The sequence below is a fragment of the Heloderma suspectum genome, chromosome 4, assembly GCF_057233095.1.
Source record: "Heloderma suspectum isolate Gila_16-S chromosome 4, 16-S_ref, whole genome shotgun sequence".
NCBI lineage: Eukaryota > Metazoa > Chordata > Lepidosauria > Squamata > Helodermatidae > Heloderma > Heloderma suspectum.
In genome coordinates, this window is record NC_139461.1 from 57661961 (window position 1) to 57684094 (window position 22134).

Here is a 22134-nt window from a genome sequence, read left to right on the forward strand (position 1 = left end):
GTACAGATGTTCACAAAATGAAATCTTAAACTAAATCAGAACCTACTTCATCATTCTTGATAGTCTTGTGCAGAGTTGTTCATTTTTAAAAATTACATATTTTGTTCATAAATTGGTTTCAGTCTACCCATATCAAAGAATTCTGTTTTGAGGTCAAAGGATTCTTCCTTTTTGTAGCCTCTGCTTCTCCCCCCCCCCCAATTTTCTGGTTAATTTTTTTTTTTAATCAACTGTTACAGGTTGGTAAGTATTTTCAGAGTGCAAAGTCAGACTACTTTGTCACAACTATTATAGCTCCAGTATGTATTTCCAAATCAGTTTAGAGTTCTGTTTTCACTGGTATTGGGCCAGCCTTCGGGATGGGCAAGTTGGGAGGTCGCCCAGGGCACCGAGCTGAGCAGTGTGCCAAGCTGAGCTCAGTGGCTGTGTTTTTTTTAAATGTATTCTCTGCAGTTGGCTAGGGTGGCAAAAAGCAAGTGCCTGTAACCTTTTTTTCAAGGCTCTATACAGGTTGTTTGGGTACTAACAACAAAAATAATTTTCCTTCAGTTAGCTTGAAAGTATGTTTCTTTTTTCAGTTTCCACTTTGATGACATTAGCACTAGGTGGAACACAGCTTTACTTTGAGGTGAAATTACAGAGCATTTAACACTTCAAATACTGTAAACACTATAAGCACTATATAAATAATAATAGAATTATTATTTATATAATAATATAAGCTGTAAGAGGTCAGCTAGATACCTTTTTATTTATAACTTTATTATTTTTAAAGATAAAAATAATGGATATTCTAAAATAAAGAATGCTTACCAAAATATAGGAAGTGCTACAAAAATAGATATTTAAAAGTAAAAGCTGTGATGGTTCTGCTGTGTTGCATAGTGCACTGCCACTGCTCAGAATGTGTTTTTCAAGCTTTTGCTTGTTGAAACTGTAGCATAGTGGCTGAGAGATCAAGGTTTTGAGCAATGTTGATCTCCATGGATAGGATAACAAGTGATGTGAGCCTCTCATCTGCCATGGTAGATTGCAAGTATGTTTTGATGAGCTTCAATTTTGAGAAGCTACTGTCGCCACTGACAACTGGAACTGGAAGTGTCAGGCCCCGGCAAAGCAAGGGGGGCCCTGCCTCATTTCCTGTGTGTATCATTAGCCCCTGCCCTGACCCTGCCACATTGCTCACCAGAATTTTTCATATTTTGTATAACATTTTCATAAAAAGGAGGAACGGTATATTAGAGTGTAAGATGACACTGCATCTCAACATGTAATTGTGATGTGGGACCTCTCCACGGAATTGATGAAGTAAATATTTTCCATAGTTGTGCATGAAACAGAGTAGATGCTAATTTGAGGCTTAAGCTGGTTGTAAAATGTATCCTTGGGAGCCTGGAAGGGAGGGTCCTGCTCTTTAGCTAAGCTTGCAGCCCAACTGTAAGGGATTCTAAACCCATCACAGCCAGGTAAAATCTTCTGCTGCAGGAGAAAATTCTCAGATGCAGACCATGTTTTCAGTAATTCTCACATGTGGCCCCCAGCTTTGTACATACATCCATGGTTCCTTTAATGGGGCAGCAGCAGGGCTCCCAATATCACACCCCAGGCCCCATAAACCCTCTGGGTGGCTATGCAAAGCTGACCATGGGGGGGAGGGGGCGGCGCAACAAGGCACAGGGCGCTATTTATCCTAGGGCTGGCTCTGACTGTGCTTCTTCTTTCCACATTTAAAACTATTCTAGCAGAGGGATGAACCCCAGATTTATTTTTAGTGCACGTATTCTTTTTCTCTCCTGATGAGAATTTCCTTACCACCTGTAAACTAGGGGACCTATACAAAAATGCATTGACTGTACCCATAGGCAGGGAGCTTTGACTAGTTCCCTCTTCCCTACCTCCTGTCAGATGGTATAGCACAGAAAGTAAGAAGTGTAAAAATCTCTATGCAGATATGTAGATTCCATGGTTGGAGCAATACTCCTTTGGATGGGGGAAGGGAGTTGCAAGGTGAGAATGCTAATCAGGAAGGTTGAACAGGTAAGCATGAAGTCTAGAGTAGTACTAGAAAGGAGGTAGAGATAGGAATGGTTGTGGAGCAGTAAAAGATAGGCAGAAGGGAGCTGGTTTGTTTCTTGGAGATCTGTGGTTGTCTGGCAGTGTAGCTAGTGGCCACTCTGTATGAGGTAGGTGTCATGCAGGACCAATCCTGTCATAAGCCATAATAAGCTATGTGGCTAAGCTGGTGGATAGGGGTTTGTGGCATATTGTGCCCTCCATCCACTGCCTGGAGGACTGCCTGTCATTTCTGTCACCACTGTGTCCTCAGCTGCTACTGATGCTGCTATTTGCCACCTGTGAAGCGGGCCTGCCTCATATTTACCACCATCACGACAAAGTAGTGGCGGCACAGGTGAGATGGTACCAGAAAGGTTGAGATTTAATTTTTAAATTTAAAGATTAAATCTAAAGTAACACTGATATTGGTCTAGAAAATCAGTTTTTGTTATTATTACTACACCTAAAATTGGTAGGTGTTATTTAAAAATTCAGAAATTATACAGCCTTGCCCAAAGGCTTATAATCTAACAGTAAAGACAAGATGTGACATTAAGGAGGAAAGTAAAATAAAAGGTATTAAACCATGTTTCAAGTTGTGTCTGGCAGTGCAGATGTTCCCCAAAATATAAGTGTACTACTGAGATGTATCTTTTTAGTTTTAGCATTTCAAAATATTTTGTGTCCTTCCAGTGTTAAAACATTTTTCATTTCCCATGTTATTCAGTGGAAAAAAGTAGATACACTACATACTATATGTCACATAAACATAGCTGCAACTAAGGTGTGCAGTGAGTTTCTTCCCCTCCAGTAGTTTTTCACCTCACAATTTAAGTTTGTAATAAGTTTAATTAATAAAATCAGCCAGGAGTCACCTAACTCTGCATGCTGCCAGTACTTCCAGGTTGTGCTGGCTTGCTTCCTTTGTGATTCAGTGGCTGGCTTGAACATAACATTAAACTATGCATAAACTAATATTGCAAGAATGAGAACTCTCCTTCTCCTCCTCCACTGCAGCCATGAGAAGATTGGAAGCCTTGACTTCTGTTTTGGATTAAATGCAGGGCTGGATGCGCCTGATCTCAGAAGCTAAGCAGGGCCAGCCCTGGTTAGTACTTGGATGGGAGACTGCCTGGGAATCAGGCTTCCTGCATTGAGCAGGAGGTTGGACTTGATGGTCTTGCAGGCCCCTTCCAACCCTATGATTCCAAGTCTGTTTTGTTGTCTGAGCCTGGACACACTGTGGTTAATCTTAATTAAAGTTAGTGGAAACAAGTAAACTTGAAACCATAGGGCAGTATCCAATATGACACAAGTGCTAACGTAAATTACATGACAATAAAGAAACCAGGGTTCTTTAAAAACAACTCTCTTACTCTTCTATCCACAGCCATTTCTCTAGAAAAGGGCCACAGAAAGGGACATCAACTTTTGCAGGGTGGCTGGGGGGATGGGCTTCCGGGATACCATTGTAAACACACAAGGATTTTAGACTAGAAAGTGGCTAGGCTACAACATCAAGAGAAGGGAGACAGCAGCCATTTTAAATTCTCTGTTACACTTGCTTAGAGCAGCTTGAAGGTAAGATTGCATAAGGAGGAAGGTTCAGTGGTTTCACCTTTGTGTGTGTGTGCTTTTGAAAGAGTTTTGTCTTGGGTATGAAAGGACACTCATATATGGAAATAAGAAATTGTGGGGTAAAACAAAAGTGGGTAAGAGTTGACACAGTTACAGGAGTAGCAATTCAGTATGTTTCCTTTAAAAAAACACACATGGACATTCTAGGATCAAATCTGCTTTGGTTTAAGAGAAGCTTAAGGTTTCTTACAATTTCCATGCTTTTTAATAATTAGTGAATTTTGTCAGTTAAGGCTCCTGCAATCTCTTGTTTCTCATGTAAGCAGTAATGTTGTACAGACTGTCATTGTGCTCACAACCTTGTCTGTTATTTTAGGTCATTTACAGAGCAATGCTATGCATATCTACTCAGAGGTAGGTCCCACGGTGTTAAACTGGGATTATTGCTGGGTAAGTGTGTATAGGACTAAACGCAGTGGGACTTGCATCTGAATAAGCATGCATACTTTGTGTTGTTAGGCCACTAACAGGATATAGATTCTGTCTACACCTCCCGATCTACTGTCCCTAGGTTCTTCTCCAGGCTTTTCATTATTTCCTCATTGACTTCTTTATATTGAATATTTATTTATTTATTTTAAATATGTATATATTTTAGAAATATAAGTGATCTTAGTATTAGCCTTGATGTACAGTATCATAACATGGGCTGAGATCGTTTGTAATTACCTTTATTATTTCTGACATGGAGCACTTTTATGATGCTGGGTGCTGAAGATGCAGTAATCTACATATACCTTGCAAATAGTCACATGACCAAGTATTAAAGGAGCTTATTCAAACAAGTCACTACATGAATGGGCAGCTAATCTGCTCATTTACAGAGCATTCCTATGGACCTTAGACAGCTTCCCATGGGATTGTCTAGCAAAACCCCTCCAAAGTCTTAGACAGAGCTTCCACCTTAGAGGGTTTTTTCTGAAGTTGTAGTCCCCACCCCCAGCTCCTCCCAGCCATTGTGTGGGTTTCCACTGTGGCATTCTTTACAAGGTTGGAACTCCAACTGCATACAGGGGGAGAAAGGAAGTTGAAAAGGGGAGTCAAGAGGGTTAAATCCCTTCGAAATGCTTGGAGGTTACTCAAAACTACAATAACAGAAGCTCAGCTAGAATGTATACCACAGTCTATGAAAGGTAGCACCAAGTCCAAGAGGTCACCAGCATGGTTAATGAGCAGTGTCAAGGAAGCTATTAGAGAAAAGAAGGCGTCCTGCCTAAGTGAAGAAAACAAACGGGAGCACCAGCTTGCACAAAGGAGATGCAAGCAGACAATAAGAGATGCAAAAAAGCATTTAGGGGAGCGTATTGCTAATAACATCAAGGCCAACAGTAAAGAATTCTTTAAATATATCAGAAGCAGAAAACCAGCTAGGATGGCAGTTGGACAATGGGATGACAATGGAGTTAAAGGAGTACTGAATGAGGACAAAGAGATTGCAGAGAAGCTGAATGAATTCTTTTCATCTGTCTTCACTGCAGAAGATATAGGACAGATACCTGTGCCTGAACTGATGTTTTCAGGAAGGGAGTCTGAGGAACTGAGGCAAATAGAGGTGACACAAAGTTCTCAACTGTATTGACAAATTGAAAGTTAATAAATCACCAGGCCCAGATGGTATCCATCTTAGAGTTCTTAAAGAACTGAAATGCTGATCTTCTAACAAAAATATGTAACATGTCCCTAAGATCAGCCTCCCTACTAGAGACTGGAGAATGGCCAACATAACAGCATTTTTAAAAAAGGGGATCCAGGGGAGATCTGGGAAATTTCAGGCCGGTTAGCTCAACGTTTGTTCTGAGTAATTGGTTGAAAGCATTATTAAAGATAAAATCAGTAAGCATATAGAAGGATAGGCCCTGCTGAAAAAGGATCAGCATGGCTTCTGCAAAGGTAAGTCTTACCTCACTAACCTTTTAGAGTTCTTTGAGAGTGTCAGTCAACATGTGGAGAGGGGGGATCTTGTAGACATTGTTTACTTCCAAAAGGAAGTTTTGTTTACTCACCAAAGACTCTTGAGAAAAAATTGCAGTCATGGAGTAAGAGGTGAGGTCCTCTTATGGATCAGTAACTGGTTAAAGAATAAAAAGCAGAGAGTAGGAATAAATACAAAATTCTCCCAATGGAAGGATGTAGACAGTGGGGCCCCACAGGGATCTGTATTGGGACCAATGCTTTTCAATTTATTAATAAATAATCTGGAATTAGGAGTAGTGAAGTGGCCAAGTTTGTTGATGACACGAAATTATTTAGGGTGGTTAAAACAAAAAGAGAAGTTTTGTAAATTAAACATTATACTCTTAAATGAAACGAAGTATTCTAGAGTTCCAAATTTATTCTCCCCCCCCCCCCCCGGTCCATGCACACACATACACAAATCTGCAATTTTTGTTGTTTCTCCTTATTTTCTCTGTTTTAGGACCTGAAGTGTGTTTATCCGGCCCAGTTTCATGGTATAAGAAGTAAGGCCCATTAACAAATTAAATTGCTGAAATCAGATCTAATTGCATTTAGAAGAATTGCTTTCCCTGAACCCCAGTTCCCTAACCTGCAATGTACAGTCCCCTTGGCAGCTAAAAGGAGGGAGGAGGGAAATTGAGGTCTGAGAAAACATACCGAAGGGCATGTATCATTCAGAACACAGATTGAAGGGAAACAATCAGCAAACCACTTGCTTCCTTTCAGCTGAATTCTCAGTCTTTGGCTGGCCTATGGTTTAAACCTGTGTGACACTCTGTGCCACCAACATTCACTGGCAGCATGAGAACGGCATGCACTTGCAGCCTTTGGTCCCTGCTGGGTTTCAAAGAGGAAGTGTACATAATGACCTCCCAAAATTTCCCTGCAAACATAGGAAGTCTATACCATTAATAGTAATCCGTTCTGTCTGTCTGTCTGTCTGTCTCTCTCTCTCACTCTCACTCTCACACACACACACACACAGCCACCCAGAAAAATCTGGGGACCCAAGGCAGTGGAATTTTCAGGGGTGGGGCCTGTCACACACAGAAATTACAATCATTTGGAAATGATATATAATTGAAAGAACATGAATCCCATAAAAGTCCAGGCTTCTCAGATAACTATAGTATACATACAAATACCTACATAAAAAGTAAATATCAAAATATTTGTACCTAATAACTAATCATTAGTGTGTTTAATCTTTCTTCAATAGGTAATTAAAAACATTTCAGACCTAATGTTAAAGTGGGTTTGGAGAGCAAACGACTCCCCTCCGTTACTGGGCCGAGTATTTTCATGTTTAAATATATGTTGTTTACCTTTTACAAATTGTCAATTTTTAAAGGAAATTTTAGGGAAAAAATGTTAAAAATGTACATTTTTTCATTTAGTTAAAATTGCTGGGAAAAAAGGTTTATGACCTCCCCCCTCCCCCATACAACCACCCCTATCCTCCATTCACTATTCCTAGAAGAACTATACACACACAGCTTTCAGAGGCGTAGTCACCAGTGCCTAGGACGTATTTGAGAACCAAGTTCTGAGCTGCTTCCTCAACTTGTTTTTGTCAGAAGCCTGGAACAGAATACAGCATGAGCCGATAATTCTGTTCTAAACAAGAAATAAAATACTATGCCCTGTACCACTGTAATGCTATGCACAGTCAAGAGTACAAGAGCCATTACACTAATTGTGACTTCAGAATGAAAATGCATACGATTGAAAGAAGCCCTACGAGGTATACCACATAACCAGCCAATGTGGAATAAGAATTATGACCAGAAGTTCTGTTATAACAGGTGACCTTTATAGGAAGAAATGATGGGAAAGTTGCGCTTGAATATTTGGTATAGATAATCACAGGCTTTTTTTCTTAAGTGTGGCCCATCAAGCAGAAAAAAGGGGAATATAGCCAGGAATATGTGTTCTAAGGCAATTTATCAATGATTGGAAGAGGGGGGAGACCCATTTGACACACAGGAAAACTGAGGCAGTAGGCAATTGAAGTCAATGCTGACTATGGGTTACATAATCACAGGGTTTAAAACAATAATTTTGGCCAGCAAATAGAAAACAGGAGGAATTTAGCAAGAAATGTGTGTTTTAAGGAGTTACTTTCCACCACCAAAAGAAAGGGCGGGGGGAACAGACTGAGAAGCATTGTATAGCACCACAAAATGGAGGCCAGGCATGGGTCTCAGTTCATTACTTAAGGCAAGCGTCAGGGAGGACAAAAACACCCCCAATTTAAAAGCAGTTCAGACCCCCCCACCCCCTACCCTAATTTATGCAGAACAGCAGCACAGCGAAAGCAATTTCTGACAGAGACCACTTATCAGTGATTGGAAGCAGGAGAGGAGAGGAGGATCCCATTTCAGACACAGAAAAACTGAGGCAGCAGGCAATTGAAGTGAATGCTGAGTTTGAGTTACATAATCACAGGGTTTAATAATTTTTTTAAAATAGCAAATACAAAACAGGAAGAATTTAGCCACAAATATATGTTCTAAGGCATTACTTGGCAGGACCAAAAGAAGGGAAAGGGTAAAAACAGACTGAGAAGCGCTGTATAGCACCACAAAATGAGGCCAATTAATTACTTAAGGCAAGTATAATGGAAGACAAAAAAAAGACCCAAATTAAAAGCAGTTAAGACCACCCCACCCCGCCTCAATTTATCCAGAATAGCAACACAGAGAAAGCAATTTCTAACAGAGGCCACATAACAATTTTTTCCCAGTCTTTCGGAGGTGGGGTGGGGGGTGGGGGGTGGGGGGTGGGGAGATGGTGTAAACAAGATGGGAACAAAGATTTTTGTTGCATTTTACAACCCAGCACTACCTACAAATTTCTCTAGAAACCCCAAACAGAGACTGGAAAGCTTTTTAAATGAAGAACATACCAGTATAAATATGAAAAAATAAACAGTGATGGTCTGGTCTCCTCTCCCTCCCTTCCCCCTGCCCCATGTGAAGAAGGGTAGAGTGGAAATAAAGCCGATATTGTTCCTCAGTCACAGACCACCCAACACACCTACAAGTGGGCCTGATTGGCCACTGACTGGCCAGCCAGCCCCCTACTCCATTTACTGACCAATCAGCCAGCCTTCTTCCTCTGTGCAACCTCCCCCCCCGCATCACCCCAAAGTAGCCCTCCATTGTGGAGGGAAGTGGTCATCTTTGATTGACAAGCTCAGGCTAGCAGCCTGAGCTGACCCTATTTTTTGTGGTGCTTCCCCTCTTAATTAGGGGGGCTAGCACTGCCTGGAGCTGGGCACCAGGCATACTCTAAAGCCGGTCCAGGGAAAGGCTCTGGAGCAGAAGGGAACGTTTTGAGCATGTGCGAGCATGTTTTTTGAAGTTAAAAAAATGTTCTCCTTGCCTTAGCTCATGTGAATGGCTCACATTATATTTAAATAAAATAACGCTTGTACAAGCCCCTCCCCCACTTCGTGGGGGCTTGGGGCAAACTTCTGCCTTTGTGCCCCCCCCCCGGCTGGCCTGCACACAAGCACGCACGCATGCACTCCCACGCACGCACACACGCGCACACACCTACACACATCCACATGCAGGGAACCCATAGAGAATTCAGAAAATATGGTGTGATATCAAACTGTAGCCAAGAAGGGAAGCTCTCCAAGAATTGGGTTGATAAAGAAGCATGTGTGTTACTGAAAACTTCCATTCTTTGCATCTTTTTATAAGGATATTCATGGAACAAAATTAGTGGAAAGTTGTGGCAGTCTCAATTGTAATGTTTACCCTTTCTGACCTTCCCACTGCAGATAAAGTGAATGACACTGAATAGAAACAGTTTCTTGTAGAGTACAGATAAGGAACCAGAACTGCATTTTTGTAGTATGTTTTTGGGATACATGGCAAAACTGATTACATTCCCAGGACTTAGAGGGCTGTTATTGAGTAGCAAAGGGAGAGGACACTTTAAGTCTCTCAAACATTTTTTAAAATAAATAAGAGATGGAGTACTTGGGATCAGCTTTTTAAATTTCAGCCCCACTTTGGGGATGGGATAGTAAGAAGGATTCCATAGATACAGCATTTCTAGGAATGGCCATACCTTTTATTGTCTAGCTTCAGGTATGTAATAATACTCATGGGCTTGTGTTGTGAACCTGCCCTTCCACAATATAAAGAAGCAAGCAGCTATCTCAGTCCTTCTCTGCTCTGATTTATCTTTGAAGTAAACTGCTAGTATTTAAATATAGTGAAAATCTAAATGATCCTGAAAATTGAGTAGTTTGTTTTTTATTTAAAACATCTCTAGGTCACCTTCCTTGAGTCTTAACTTTAAGGAATTTTGAGGAATTAGGGAAACCAGGGGAGTTCACAGACCAAATTAAAACTGGAGCAGTCATGCTGATCTTAATTGGAATGATCCACTGAGGTATTTATTTGTTCTTTTCTTACCTGTTCTTGAATTTTAGAAATCGGTATCTACTTATTGTGACCCAGTGCTCTAATTCATTGCCCTTTACTTCAGATTTTGTGTTTGTATTTGTGCTTTAACATGCTAGGATGGTTCTCTGTGACTGTCAGCTTTTCACATGATGAACCTGGCTGGCTGAAATTTGAATCATGAGTTAGTGATGGAGTCTTTTTACAGGTTCCTCCAGATCTGGTTCCCTCAGTATGTAGTAAATTTTGTAAACATTTTAATGTGAACTACTGGATGTTTCTATTTTGTATTCTATTTTGGTATAGCTCAGGTCTCAGTGTACATGGGGGTTATTCCAGTTTATCAACCAGAACAACACAGTGAGGTAGGTTAGGCAGAAAGACCTGGTCCAAGGTCATCCGGTTCGCTTCATAGCAGAGTGGGGATTTGACACCACTCTGGTACTCTAGGATAATAAGTGTCCTTTGTTGTGTTTTGGAAAATACATTCAGCACTTTTAGCTACAATCAACATGTTTGTAGCATTTTCTATGGCTGAATTCATGTGTTTAAAGCAGCCTTGCCCAGGCTGGTATTCTCCAGATGTGTTGGACTACAACTTCCATCATTCCTAGCACTGGGAGTTGCAGTCAACACATCTGAAGGCACCAGTTTGGGGAAGGCTGGTTTAATCTAAGCATAAAATAATTTCTTGCCAAAGCCATTTTCCCCAGCAATTCTTGCCCATAGTGCAGTGAGACATAATTGTGCCAGCTATGTGGCTGGGGCTTGCTGCCAAATGTGGATGAGGCTACCAGGATTATCATGCAAAAGGCTGTCTCAGAATGTCTTTTGCCATTAGTGAGGCTACTCTGGCAAATGTGAGGTTTGCTTTAAACTGTACTCCAATTTTTTTTTTATCAGCCCAAGGATACCCCTCCATAGTTGGGTCTCATCCATTTTTCTGAGCTAAAACAATGCTATCTAAGTAGAAACTGAGTATTCCTCCTGTTTGTTACAGCTTGGGCAAAATACATTTTTGACAGCTACCTTACACGTCTATGAAAAATCCTATAGTCAAGCATAGCTGGGGAGGGGCCACTTCTCCCACAGTAAGACTTGCTGGCTGATGAAAATGGTCAAAAAGAAATTTCTGCATATTTGTAACTGAAAAGACTCAGTCTAATTGTGCCTATCTGAGTTAAAGGGATGGGGCAGTATGTGCATTCATTTCTAGCTCCCCATGTCAAGTGTAGATTTGGATTCAGAGCTATTAATGTATGTTCATGTTTCTTATTGTGCATGAAGTGGTTAAGGTATGATTGGCCGCTCCAGTGTATACTTAACCTTTCCAGTGTAGATTTAGCCATACCCCAAGGTTCAGTAACTTTCACTATGGGACACCACATTGATTAACCTAGGGATTGAAAATCACTATGCCTTAGAATTTGTATTGTGGCACTCTTGGATTTGATGGTATTTTTACTAAATTAAGAGAAGAAAGAATAATAGTTTTTAATAGGCTTACAACCTCCTAGTTGATTGATGAGTTAGAGTAGTTGATCAATAGGTTTTTAATAATTGACTAAAAATGCCCCTGATAGGGCAAGGTTTTGTGATTATTTTAAATATCATTTTCAATATAAGACCTGAAAATAATTGCAGATTGCAGAGCTGGATTGCATGTAATGACAAATGTGAAATGAGCAAACATTCTGTTACATTCTGTCTGATGGTTCCTTCTGCCCATGGAAGCAGCTAAACAGAGCAGGAAAATTCTGTCTGTGGTTTGCTCAGTGTTAAATCTGAACCAGGATCCCTGGCTTGCTGCTTTCTGAAGAAGTCAGAATCACAAGCGACGAGTATGTTCTGGTTTCCTGGTTTACTTAACCACTCCCACTGGCAGGAGGAGCCAAGTGGGGGCAATCAGGCAGCATGTATTAGCATGTTTACTCATTACAAATTCTGGCTTATCGTCATGTATGAACTGACTTCTTCTCTTAGAGGCATTCTTTTCTATTTGTGAGAGAAGAGGGGAATGCTGCTTCTAAGATAGCGCTGGCATACAGATATCATCTGAAAACAAACTAGGCTTGTTCAAAACTACTATTAATATTTAATTTCATACTTCAAAAATTTCCTTTTCAATCACCTTTTATAAGCCAAAAGAACCCCTGGTCAAATTTGAGGATGGACAACTCAGTTGTGTCAGATACAGGTACATTGTTAGACTAATAATTAAGCCCTCAGTTCTTATCCCTAACTGAAGTTAAGCTGAAAAATATGAAACTGCATTTGCTCAAATTTATACTGCCCTCTCTTTGTCTCCTCAACTGTTGAGAGTCATATTAAGTAGGGCTGAGCCAAAAGTGTTTGCTGTTCTTTATGGATGTTTTTGGCAGTGCCCCATCCTTTGGGCATTTTCTTGGTGAAAGTACCAGAAGTGTTCATCTGTATGGGAAGTATTGCCCTTACTCTGAATGGAATTTGGTTCCCCCAAGTGACATTATTATGCAGCTAAAGCTGATTGCTACTGAAAATGGTAACATTGTCCCATTCACAACATGATCCCTGATTAGGCGGGATTGCCCATGTGACTGATCCAAGAAGCATTGCCCCTCACTTTCAGCTAGCTTCATTGTCCTTCAATGATTTTGTGTCATAGCCAAATTTGATGGAATTCTCATCATGATGAGATTCTCAGTTGGCTGAAACTGCTTCTATGACTCATTCAAGAGGAAGAAGCAATAACTAGATCCCCCTTTAAAAAAAAAGTGGCAGAGAAGCACAGATAAAGGGAAACAATGGCAGCTAACTAGATTTTTAAAAGGTGAATATTCTCACAATTAAGTTTAAAAAAAATGTTTCCCTACCTCACTGAACTATTTTGATCCCAAAATTGGGATGGGAGAACATTCAGTGTTGCCTTATTTATATGCTTCACAGACTGTGTGTGTGTGTGTGGGGGGGTGTTCCTTTGTAAAGTGCCATGTACATAGATGACAGATACAATAGTCAACAGTTTCACTAATAACACAGTTAATTGAAATGAATGGAGCTTGTACTGCAATTAGTAGTCTCAGTTATTACCTTTCTATACACCTGTCCATCTTTACCAGCCCTATAGATTCCTTTAGCAGGGACATTTTCTTGTATTGCTTCTAACAGGGATCTGTGGGAAATAATCGGTCAAGATTCTCTTGTCTTTTTGAAAGACTAGCTCTGAATGTTAATCCTGCCTATTGCACAAGTGGGGGAAAAGGACAGGGAATATATCTCTGGGGAATGTATTCACCAGACAAGGGGCAAATTTAATCCCCCATCTCTTGAGAGTGTCCCTCCCATTTTATTTTCACAAACATGCTCAGGTAAGAAGGATTGTGAATACAGTTCATATTTATGCTACTCAGGAATTTATTTATGCTGCATTCCCGCTCTCTAATTGCAAAAAGGCCTTGCATCCTAGTTTCAGGGTAGTGGCTGTAGTCTGTAATTGTTACTGTTTGCTACTCTGGGTGGGGCGAGAGAAACGTAGTTACACGGAATCTGGTTGTACAGCATTCTCTGATTTTAGAGAAGGATTAATTCAGTCTTATTCTCTCAATTGCACTTTTGCTTAGAGTTTTTCCTATGTCCTACTTCTGACTAATAATTTGCCCTGAATACTTTTACAGCCTGGGCAACAATAATGGCTGCCCAGGCAAATACCAGTGTGGTCTTATCTATTCAGCAAACTCTATGGAGTTGAATTAGAGACAAATGTTGTTCTCTAAAGCTACTGTATGTGTGTGTGTATGTTGTGTGTGTTTTAGTCCCAGCTGGGCAGCTTTGGTGGGTTTTCATGCTGTTTCCTACCTTTGTAAAGTATATTCATTGGCTTGAGGGAATCATCTCTCTAAAAGGTAGCATTTTTCTGGCCAGTCCACTTATTTCTGCTACTTCCATTTCTAGTTTTAAGAACAAAAAGAAATAACTTGTGAGGTTTTCCTTCTCTTACTTGCATAAAAAGTTTTAAAATTGTGATTTTTAAAAAATTCAACACAACCATCTTCTGGAACTGAAAGTAATGGGCAATTTTCTGGGGCCAATGTGGTACAATTTGCAGTGTACCTTCCTTTCCCCATAGTTTTCCTCTGTATATTTAGAGGTCATGCAAATCTGTGTCTGCTTTACAAGCTTACATTTACATTGATTAAATAAATGTTTTTAAATCCAAAAATAGAAATAAATGGCACACAATTTAAAACATGAATGTAATTCTGTTTGTTATCTTGAAGTGATCTAGTAAATATCTTAAAAGTAGGATCTAAATTTGAACTAGGTCAGGAGGATGACAAGTGCTTCTTCTCTTATAAAAATCTGAAATAATGAAAGTTTTTCTGTTCTTGCGTAAATAAAGCTAGTGTATAAACCTCTCTGTTCCTGTAGTATTTATTTCTACGTATAGAAAGTAAGGAGAGGAGCATTAAGTTAATTATTTTACAGTGGTAGTAAAAATCACACCTTGAATCAGAATTATAATAGAATCCTAAAGATATTTCCAGAAGTATAACTGTAGAATTGTTTATAGATTTAGTTCTATTTCTGAATAAGCAAAAATAGCTTAAACATTTTGGATTTCATTTTCCATAAAATATTTATAGTAAATATCTATCTAGGTCATTGTATCACCAAACTTTTGATGTAAAATCTAACACCACCAGAAATGCAGGTTGCTCTTTTATTGATACACTCTCGCTTGATACTCCCTGACAAGTGAGTTTTGCAATCAAGCTGCAAGGCAACTTGTGCTAGCTGTTCAGCTTTGTGAGGACTGTGCAGCTAGGCCCCACCCCACGTTGTTCAACTATACAGATTACTTGCTGTCCTGGACAAGGAAATAAGGTAAAACTAGGTTTCCTTATGTATTGTCAACTGTTCTTCTTTAGGAAAGTGTTCTGTTTTTCTATCCTGAGTGACAAAGTGACAGAAAGTCCATTTGTGCTCTGCCCTGTTGCTGGTTGCAAGTCCCACACAAGTCTGCATCATGAATAGGGCAATGAAACTTGTACTTGTTCATTGCTATACTTTGTGGTTTTAAACAAGACTCAGAATGTTAACCCCAGCCTTCTGGCATGATTACCCACACTTTGTCGTAACATCTGAAGATGCAAAAGTTAATTTGTGAACATATAAATCAATGGATTCTTGTGATTCAACTTTGCATTGACGCAGGTTTGGGGGCTTTTTTCTAATTGTTGATTGTTTTGAACAGCTACATTTGTAGCTTGCTGAAAGAAATAGGCTTGATGCTAATGCTGCTGCTCACAGGTTGCAAATTATTGCTGCATACTCTGCCCACGCAAGGCTATTGGTACTGGAATTATTACAGGACAGGTTTTGACACCCAACCTGCTTCCAATCCCAGTAGACATAATAAGTGAAATCTGTGTTCTGGTTTTACTTTCCTTAACAGAAATAGAATGCATTCTACTAGATTGACTGTATATTCCTGGTGGATTTTTAAAACCTGTACAGTATAAACTGAAAATAGTACTAATTAATGTACTAGACAATTCTGTATGTGTTCATTTCTTCATTCTTTAAAGATGGCAATAAGGGCAAAGAAGGGACAAGAATTTGGGCTAATTGAAGCACTGGTCATCATTGGTGGTGAAAGCACGCTGCTAAATTCTCAGGTTGTCAGCTGCACTGCTTTTTTCTTAACATACTGGTAAATTGTAATAGTGCAGAGTACTTGCCCTACTTTGGGAGACAGTGTACATTAACCTGTGCCTTCAAAGCTACTGGCTATTATATATCTCATTATTAATATGTGAACAAACCTTGCTAATTACTATTTCACCTGAATTATGAACTCTCTCACTATTTCTTTACCTCACAGAGATTGCAGTGAGTCTGTCAAACACTTAGAAAATGTTGACAGTGTTTGTACTTTTTGGGGTTTTCTGGCCTAAGTTCAAAGAGTGTGATGATGAAAGTAGAATAGATACTGCGAACTCTATAAAAAGCAATGGGATGTAAATCTGAGAAAAATCTTAAGACTGATTTAATCCACATATCTTCAGTGTGCTTGAGCAGAAAGATAACAGTAAGAGGATTCTGAAAAGTCTGAATCCAGGTGCCTGTGCAAGAACGTATGTATGTGTTTTTTGTGTGGCATGTTCTGTTTTAATATTAATGCTTGAGAGTAATTCACATTTTTAAAATGTAACATTTTTAAGCTGTAAACTTCATTTTGGATAAGCATATAAAATGACAATACTCCAAGTTATATTTCAAGATGTTTTCCTTTAGAACAGTGGTTCCCAACCTTGGGTCCCAAGACGTTATTAGACTACCCATCATCCCTGACCATTGACCATGCTGTTTGGGGATGATATGAGTTATAAGCAAACAACATGTGGGAATCCAAGGTGCGAACCACTGGTTTAGAATGCAGTTTTCTGTTGTTGAAGGAGAAAAAGCATTGAAGTGTTATAGGGTATGTGTGTGTTTGAGAGAGAGACTTTAAAGAGCTGCTGTTCCAAAACAATTCTAATCTTGGTTTATCAATCCAGTGCAGTATAAATTTCTGTTAGGGTTGGTTCCAACGTAACATCAAACCGTGGTCTGGAATCCAAAGTACAGTTAGTGCAAACCATGATTTGTGTGAAGTAAACTATACTTTGTGTGAATTTCCTGGCTTTCCCTAACTTCTGTGATATCAGATACTATCTCCAGATAGTATCCCAGAAGTGGTCTCCCAGGGTGGAGCAGCACCCCAAGCCATGGTTTGCCAGTTTACCAATCCAAAGCCATGCAAAGGATCCATTAGCCATGCTGCTTGAAGCTGATGGGGATAGGAATCCAATAACATCTGGAAGGGCCCAGGAGGTTCCCAACCCCTGCTTTAGTGTTTCTGGTATCAATATTCTGGTGCTTGTCCTAGGCGAATGTCCACATAGATGAATGGGACACTGAGAATAGACTATTAATATGTTTTATATACGACAAGGCTGTATATTGTCGCCCTGCTTATTTAATTTATATGCAGAGTACATCATGAGAAACGCCGGGTTGGATGAATCACAGGTCGGAATTAAGATTGCCGGGAGAATTATCAACAACCTCAGATACGCAGACGATACCACCCTAATGGCAGAAAGTGAAGAGGATCTAAAGAGCCTCTTGTTGAGGGTGAAAGTGGAGAGTGCAAAAGCTGGTTTGAAACTCAACATTCAAAAAACTAAAATCATGGCATCTGGCCCTATCACTTCCTGGGATATGGAAGGGGAAGAAATGGAAGCAGTGACAGATTTATTTTCTTGGGCTCCAAGATCACCACAGACGGTGACTGTAGCCATGAAATTAAAAGACGCTTGCTCCTTGGGAGGAAAGCTATGGCAAACCTAGACAGCATAGTAAGAAGCAGAGACATCACCTTGCCGACAAAGGTCCGCACAATCAAAGCTATGGTTTTCCCAGTAGCAACATATGGCTGTGAGAGCTGGACTATAAGGAAGGCTGAGCACCGAAGAACTGATGCTTTCGAACTGTGGTGCTGGAGAAGACTCTTAAGAGTCCCCTGGACTGCAAGTGCGTAAAATCAGTCCATCCCAAAGGAAATCAACCCTGAGTGCTCATTGGAAGGACAGATACTGAAGCTGAAGCTCAAATATTTTGGCCACCTAATGTGAAGAGAAACTCCAGGGAAAAGACCCTGATGCTGGGAAAGATTGAAGGCAAAAGGAGAAGGGGATGGCAGAGGATGGGATAGCTAGCTAGCATCACCGATGCAATGAATATGGACTTGAGCACACTCCGGGAGAGAGTGGAGGACAGGAAGGCCTGGTGTGCTATGGTCCATGGGGTCATGAAGAGTCGGACACGACTGAATGACTGAACAACAACAACAACAGCAACATGTTTTGTATAGCCATTTATTGCATAGTTAGTACATTTTTAAAATTTAATTTATGGTTTTCTCCTGTGCTTGTTTATGATGTGATGTTTTTAATTATGTTTTTATTGTATGCTACCTGAGCACCTGTTAGGCAGAGGTTGTGATTCATAAATGTATTTAAATAAAGTAATAAATAAATTGGTCTGTAGAGAATGGTATACAAGTGGCTGAGTTTATGTATTATTTACCATAGAAATACATCTACACGAATGTGGGAGATAATGGGGATTGTTGTTTAACTTTTGAATAATTACTTGCAAAGAGAATACATGAGCTTGTTTCCAACTAACGATCATTTCTAATATGATCACACCACTGAATATAAAGAATAATATTTACTACCACCTGTGATATTTTATGGAGGTTGTTTGGTTGTTCTAAAATTAATTTGCAGACCTTTAGTAATTTGGATTCTTATGACTTTGTTATTTCATTTACACTTATTTCTTACATTGTCCTCCTGATGTATTTTCTTTCTGCTTTGGCTGGAGATCTGCTGAGGACAAGAAAAGGGGTTTCCCAGGTCAAGCTGGGAAAGGGAATCGCAAATCAGAGTGTTGGCAGAGCTTGTACTCAAAACTCATTGGCAAGCTTTAAAAAAACTAAGGGCACAATCCTATGCATGCTTAGATGGGAAAAAAAAGTCCTAAACTCTAATCATGCCCCAGCCAGCCATTTAGGATCATCCCATGGGTTTTCCCTTGTACTACCCCCTTCCCCCCCCCCCATTAATTTCCTGGAGATAACAGCTTTAGTGATGCTGAAAATCCTACAAGCTAGGCTTCAGCAGTATGCGAACCGAGAACTACCAGAAGTACAAGCTGGGTTTTGAAGAGGCAGAGGAACTAGAGATCAAATCGCTAACTTTTGCTGGATCATGGAGAAAGCAAGAGAATTCCAGAAAAACGTCTATTTCTGCTTCATTGACTACGCTAAAGCCTTTGATTGTGTGGATCACAACAAACTGTGGCAAATTCTGAAAGAGATGGGGGTACCAGACCACCTTACCTGTCTCCTGAGAAACCTGTATGAGGGTCAAGAAGCAACAGTAAGAACCGGACATGGAACAACTGATTGGTTCAAAATTGGGAAAGGAGTACGACAAGGCTGTATATTGTTGCCCTGCTTATTTAACTTATATGCAGAGTACATCATGAGAAATGCCTGGTTGGATGAATCACAGGTCGGAATTAAGATTGCTGGGAGAATTATCAACAACCTCAGATACGCAGACGATACCACCCTAATGGCAGAAAGCAAAGAGGATCTAAAGAGCCTCTTGTTGAGGGTGAAAGTGGAGAGTGCAAAAGCTGGTTTGAAACTCATGATGTACTCTGAAAACAACTGTGAGCTGCTAAAAATAACATGTACACCAGATCTGTGGCCAAAATTCTAAGTACATTGTTTTGGAAGTAAGTTCTCTTGAAATCAGTGGGATTTTCTCAGTTGTGGATGTTTATGGGATAGATGTATAAATAAAATTTGTGGATACTCTTACTGTGACGTTGGGACTGTCTCAAAATATAAAACAGTGCTAAGGAGTTTGGCAGAGTTAACATTTGGAAAATATTTGACTAATGTGTGCATGTTCAATGCTTTGTCTTTGTGTATTTGTTAGGATGTTCGTACATAGGAGAAAGAACATTATGACCATTTTTCTTTGGCCATGCATTTTAAATTGCCAGGTTTTTTAAAGGGAAGCCCACGTGTTCTTAAGGTTGTATGTTCTTTTCTGTTTATGACTCAGCTAGTGTCACACTACCCCTTCCCTGATTGTGTTTTAATCGGAATTTTCATTCAGCTATCGGGAAGTGGGGAAAATGCAATGTATTAACTCTGGCTAATGAATGCTGTGGTTTAAGATTTTTTCTTCTTGATTTCTGTGGAATGATCTATTTTAGGCTAAGAATGGGGCTCACTTCAGATACAAAATAATTTCAAAACAAAACAGTCCCGATCCATGCTGAAGCCTGTACTGAGCTTAGTTTAATTCCTGTAAACATCTGTTCTGAGACAAATCGGTGCATTTTGGCCATTCCTGTACATGTCCCACAGAGTTGCAGCTGAACACTTTCAGGCACTTGTTTCAGCAACTATCATATGAACACTAAAAACGTAATTTCAACGTACCATGCAATCTTCAGCCCAGTTAAAATGGACTGAAAATGCAAAAATGAAGGCAGTGGACTTAAACTGATGACCAGCTGAAAAAAATATTTAAAATGATTACGTCGATTTTGTTCACAAGCTTCTACAAAATTATTTTTATGGAAATTCTTTGAAATTTGAAATTCAAATTTATATTGGGGAACCCCTCAAGGTTTTGTTTTTTTTATTATTGTTTATTTTTGTGCTGCCTTTTAGCCAAAATGGTCCCCAATGTAACTTAGAAAGATTAATGCAAATATAAAATGCATATAGTATAATAAAATACAACTTAAAAATTTAAAGCAGTGGTATCTCTATGACATATTTAAAACTAAAAAGAATAAAAACCCAAACACATCCTTCCTCATGCGTAAAAGCAAAGCCACATCCCCCAAAATACAGAGAGAGCTGGAGCAACCCCATGCAGAGGCAGATGGGTGGGGCAGAGCAGATGTTAATATCAAGGGTGAGCTTTTATAATAATCACTTCTTTACAGCATTGCCTCCCAAACTACAGCTGTAGTCCTTATAAGGTTCCGAGGCTGGGGGGTGGGGCAGAACAATGAAAATCTCACCCTTGCTGGTAACAACTGTCTCTTCCTGTGAAGAAAATTTGAAATTATCTGACAGAATAAGCATTTGATTCCAAGTTCTAGAACTATGGACTTACACATTATTTGGAAGTGGAGTTTAGCAAAGCATTTCCTTTGCATACACAGTCTCTAGATCGGGGGTGGGCAGAAGGTACATCTGCATCTACTAGTTGATTTCTGGGTGATTTACAATAGATCAGCAAGGATTTCTGACTCTGAATTGTTTAACAATAGCAGCAACAAAATGACTCCTCTCCTGCCCTAAATTATACTGCTGAATTTTTTAAAAAATGTAGGGGGAACTAGGAGTGGATTTTTATGTGGAAGAACAGTTAGTTCTGTTCAGTTCCAGTATTTAAAATCAATTCCTAGGCTTAGAATCCTTTCATCTGAAGTGTGTGTATTTTGCACCAGATTCTGGTTGGTGGATCTCAGGGTTCTAGTGAAAAATAAAGTAGATCCAGCAAGTCTGAAGTCTGCCCACCCCTCCTCTAGATCATAGCGTCTGTCTTCAGCTCTCTGCACCCCCACATTAAATCTGTCCTTGTGTGCCGGTTGCCTCTTTAGCTGCTCTGAATATGTACATTGGGCTGGCTAGTGGAAGTCAGTAATCATGTCTTAATTTGAAATATTTGGGGTACATCATGTGAAGATGTTAAAATGATGCTGTTGTAATTCTGCAGTAAACATAGTTTTCTCTGAGCAGCCTTTCAGTGTCTGTTAATAGAGTAGAGCAGCCTTCCTCAACCTGGTAGTACAACACATCTGGAGGGCACAACTCCCACCATCCCCAGCCATGCTTACTGAGGATAATGGGGTTGTAGCCCAAGACGCCTGGTGGACACCAGGTTGGGAAAGGCTGAAGTAGATCCTAACATTTTATAGACTGAATCATAAGATATGCAAAGTCAGCCATGTTTTCCCATGCTGGCTGTATTTCTTCCTAACTGGATAATAGACATGTTGTAGGTTTATTCCTTAGAACTACACAGTTTGTCTTATATTCTGTAGAGTTCTGTTCTGTTCCCTTACTTTTTAAGACTTGTATGACACCATTAGGAAATGCTCCTTGGAGTTTTGAAATTAATATGCCCAGATAGTATCCATCTTAGAGTTCTCTTATATGAACTTGCTGATCTTCTAACCAAAATATGCAACATGTCCCTAAGATCAGCCTCTGTACCAGAGGACTGGAAGATGGCCAATGTAAGACCAATTTTCAAAAAGGGATCCAGGGGGATCTGGGAAATTACAGGCCAGTTAGCTTAACGTCTGTTCTGGGTAAATTGGTTGAAAGCATTATTAAAGATAAAAATTAGTAAGCATATAGAAGGACAAGCCCTGCTGAAAAAGAATCAATACAGCTTCCACAAAGGTAAGTCCTGTCTCGCTAGCC

The 22134-nt window shown here is 39.8% G+C and overlaps 1 protein-coding gene across 13 annotated transcripts in view; it reads left to right on the forward strand.

Annotated features, from left to right (window-relative positions):
* The window catches only part of LOC146346873 (nuclear receptor coactivator 2), a 182712-nt gene that overhangs the window by 36150 nt on the left and 124428 nt on the right, over window positions 1–22134 (forward strand). Inside the window, exon 1 of one of the 13 annotated variants that reach the window (XM_084849345.1) lies at window positions 10038–10062. The exons of the other annotated variants lie outside the window; for them this stretch is intronic. The gene's annotated coding sequence lies outside the window, so the exon portion shown is untranslated. Of the gene's footprint in view, window positions 1–10037; window positions 10063–22134 lie in introns of those variants that run through there. 13 annotated transcript variants of the gene reach the window in all.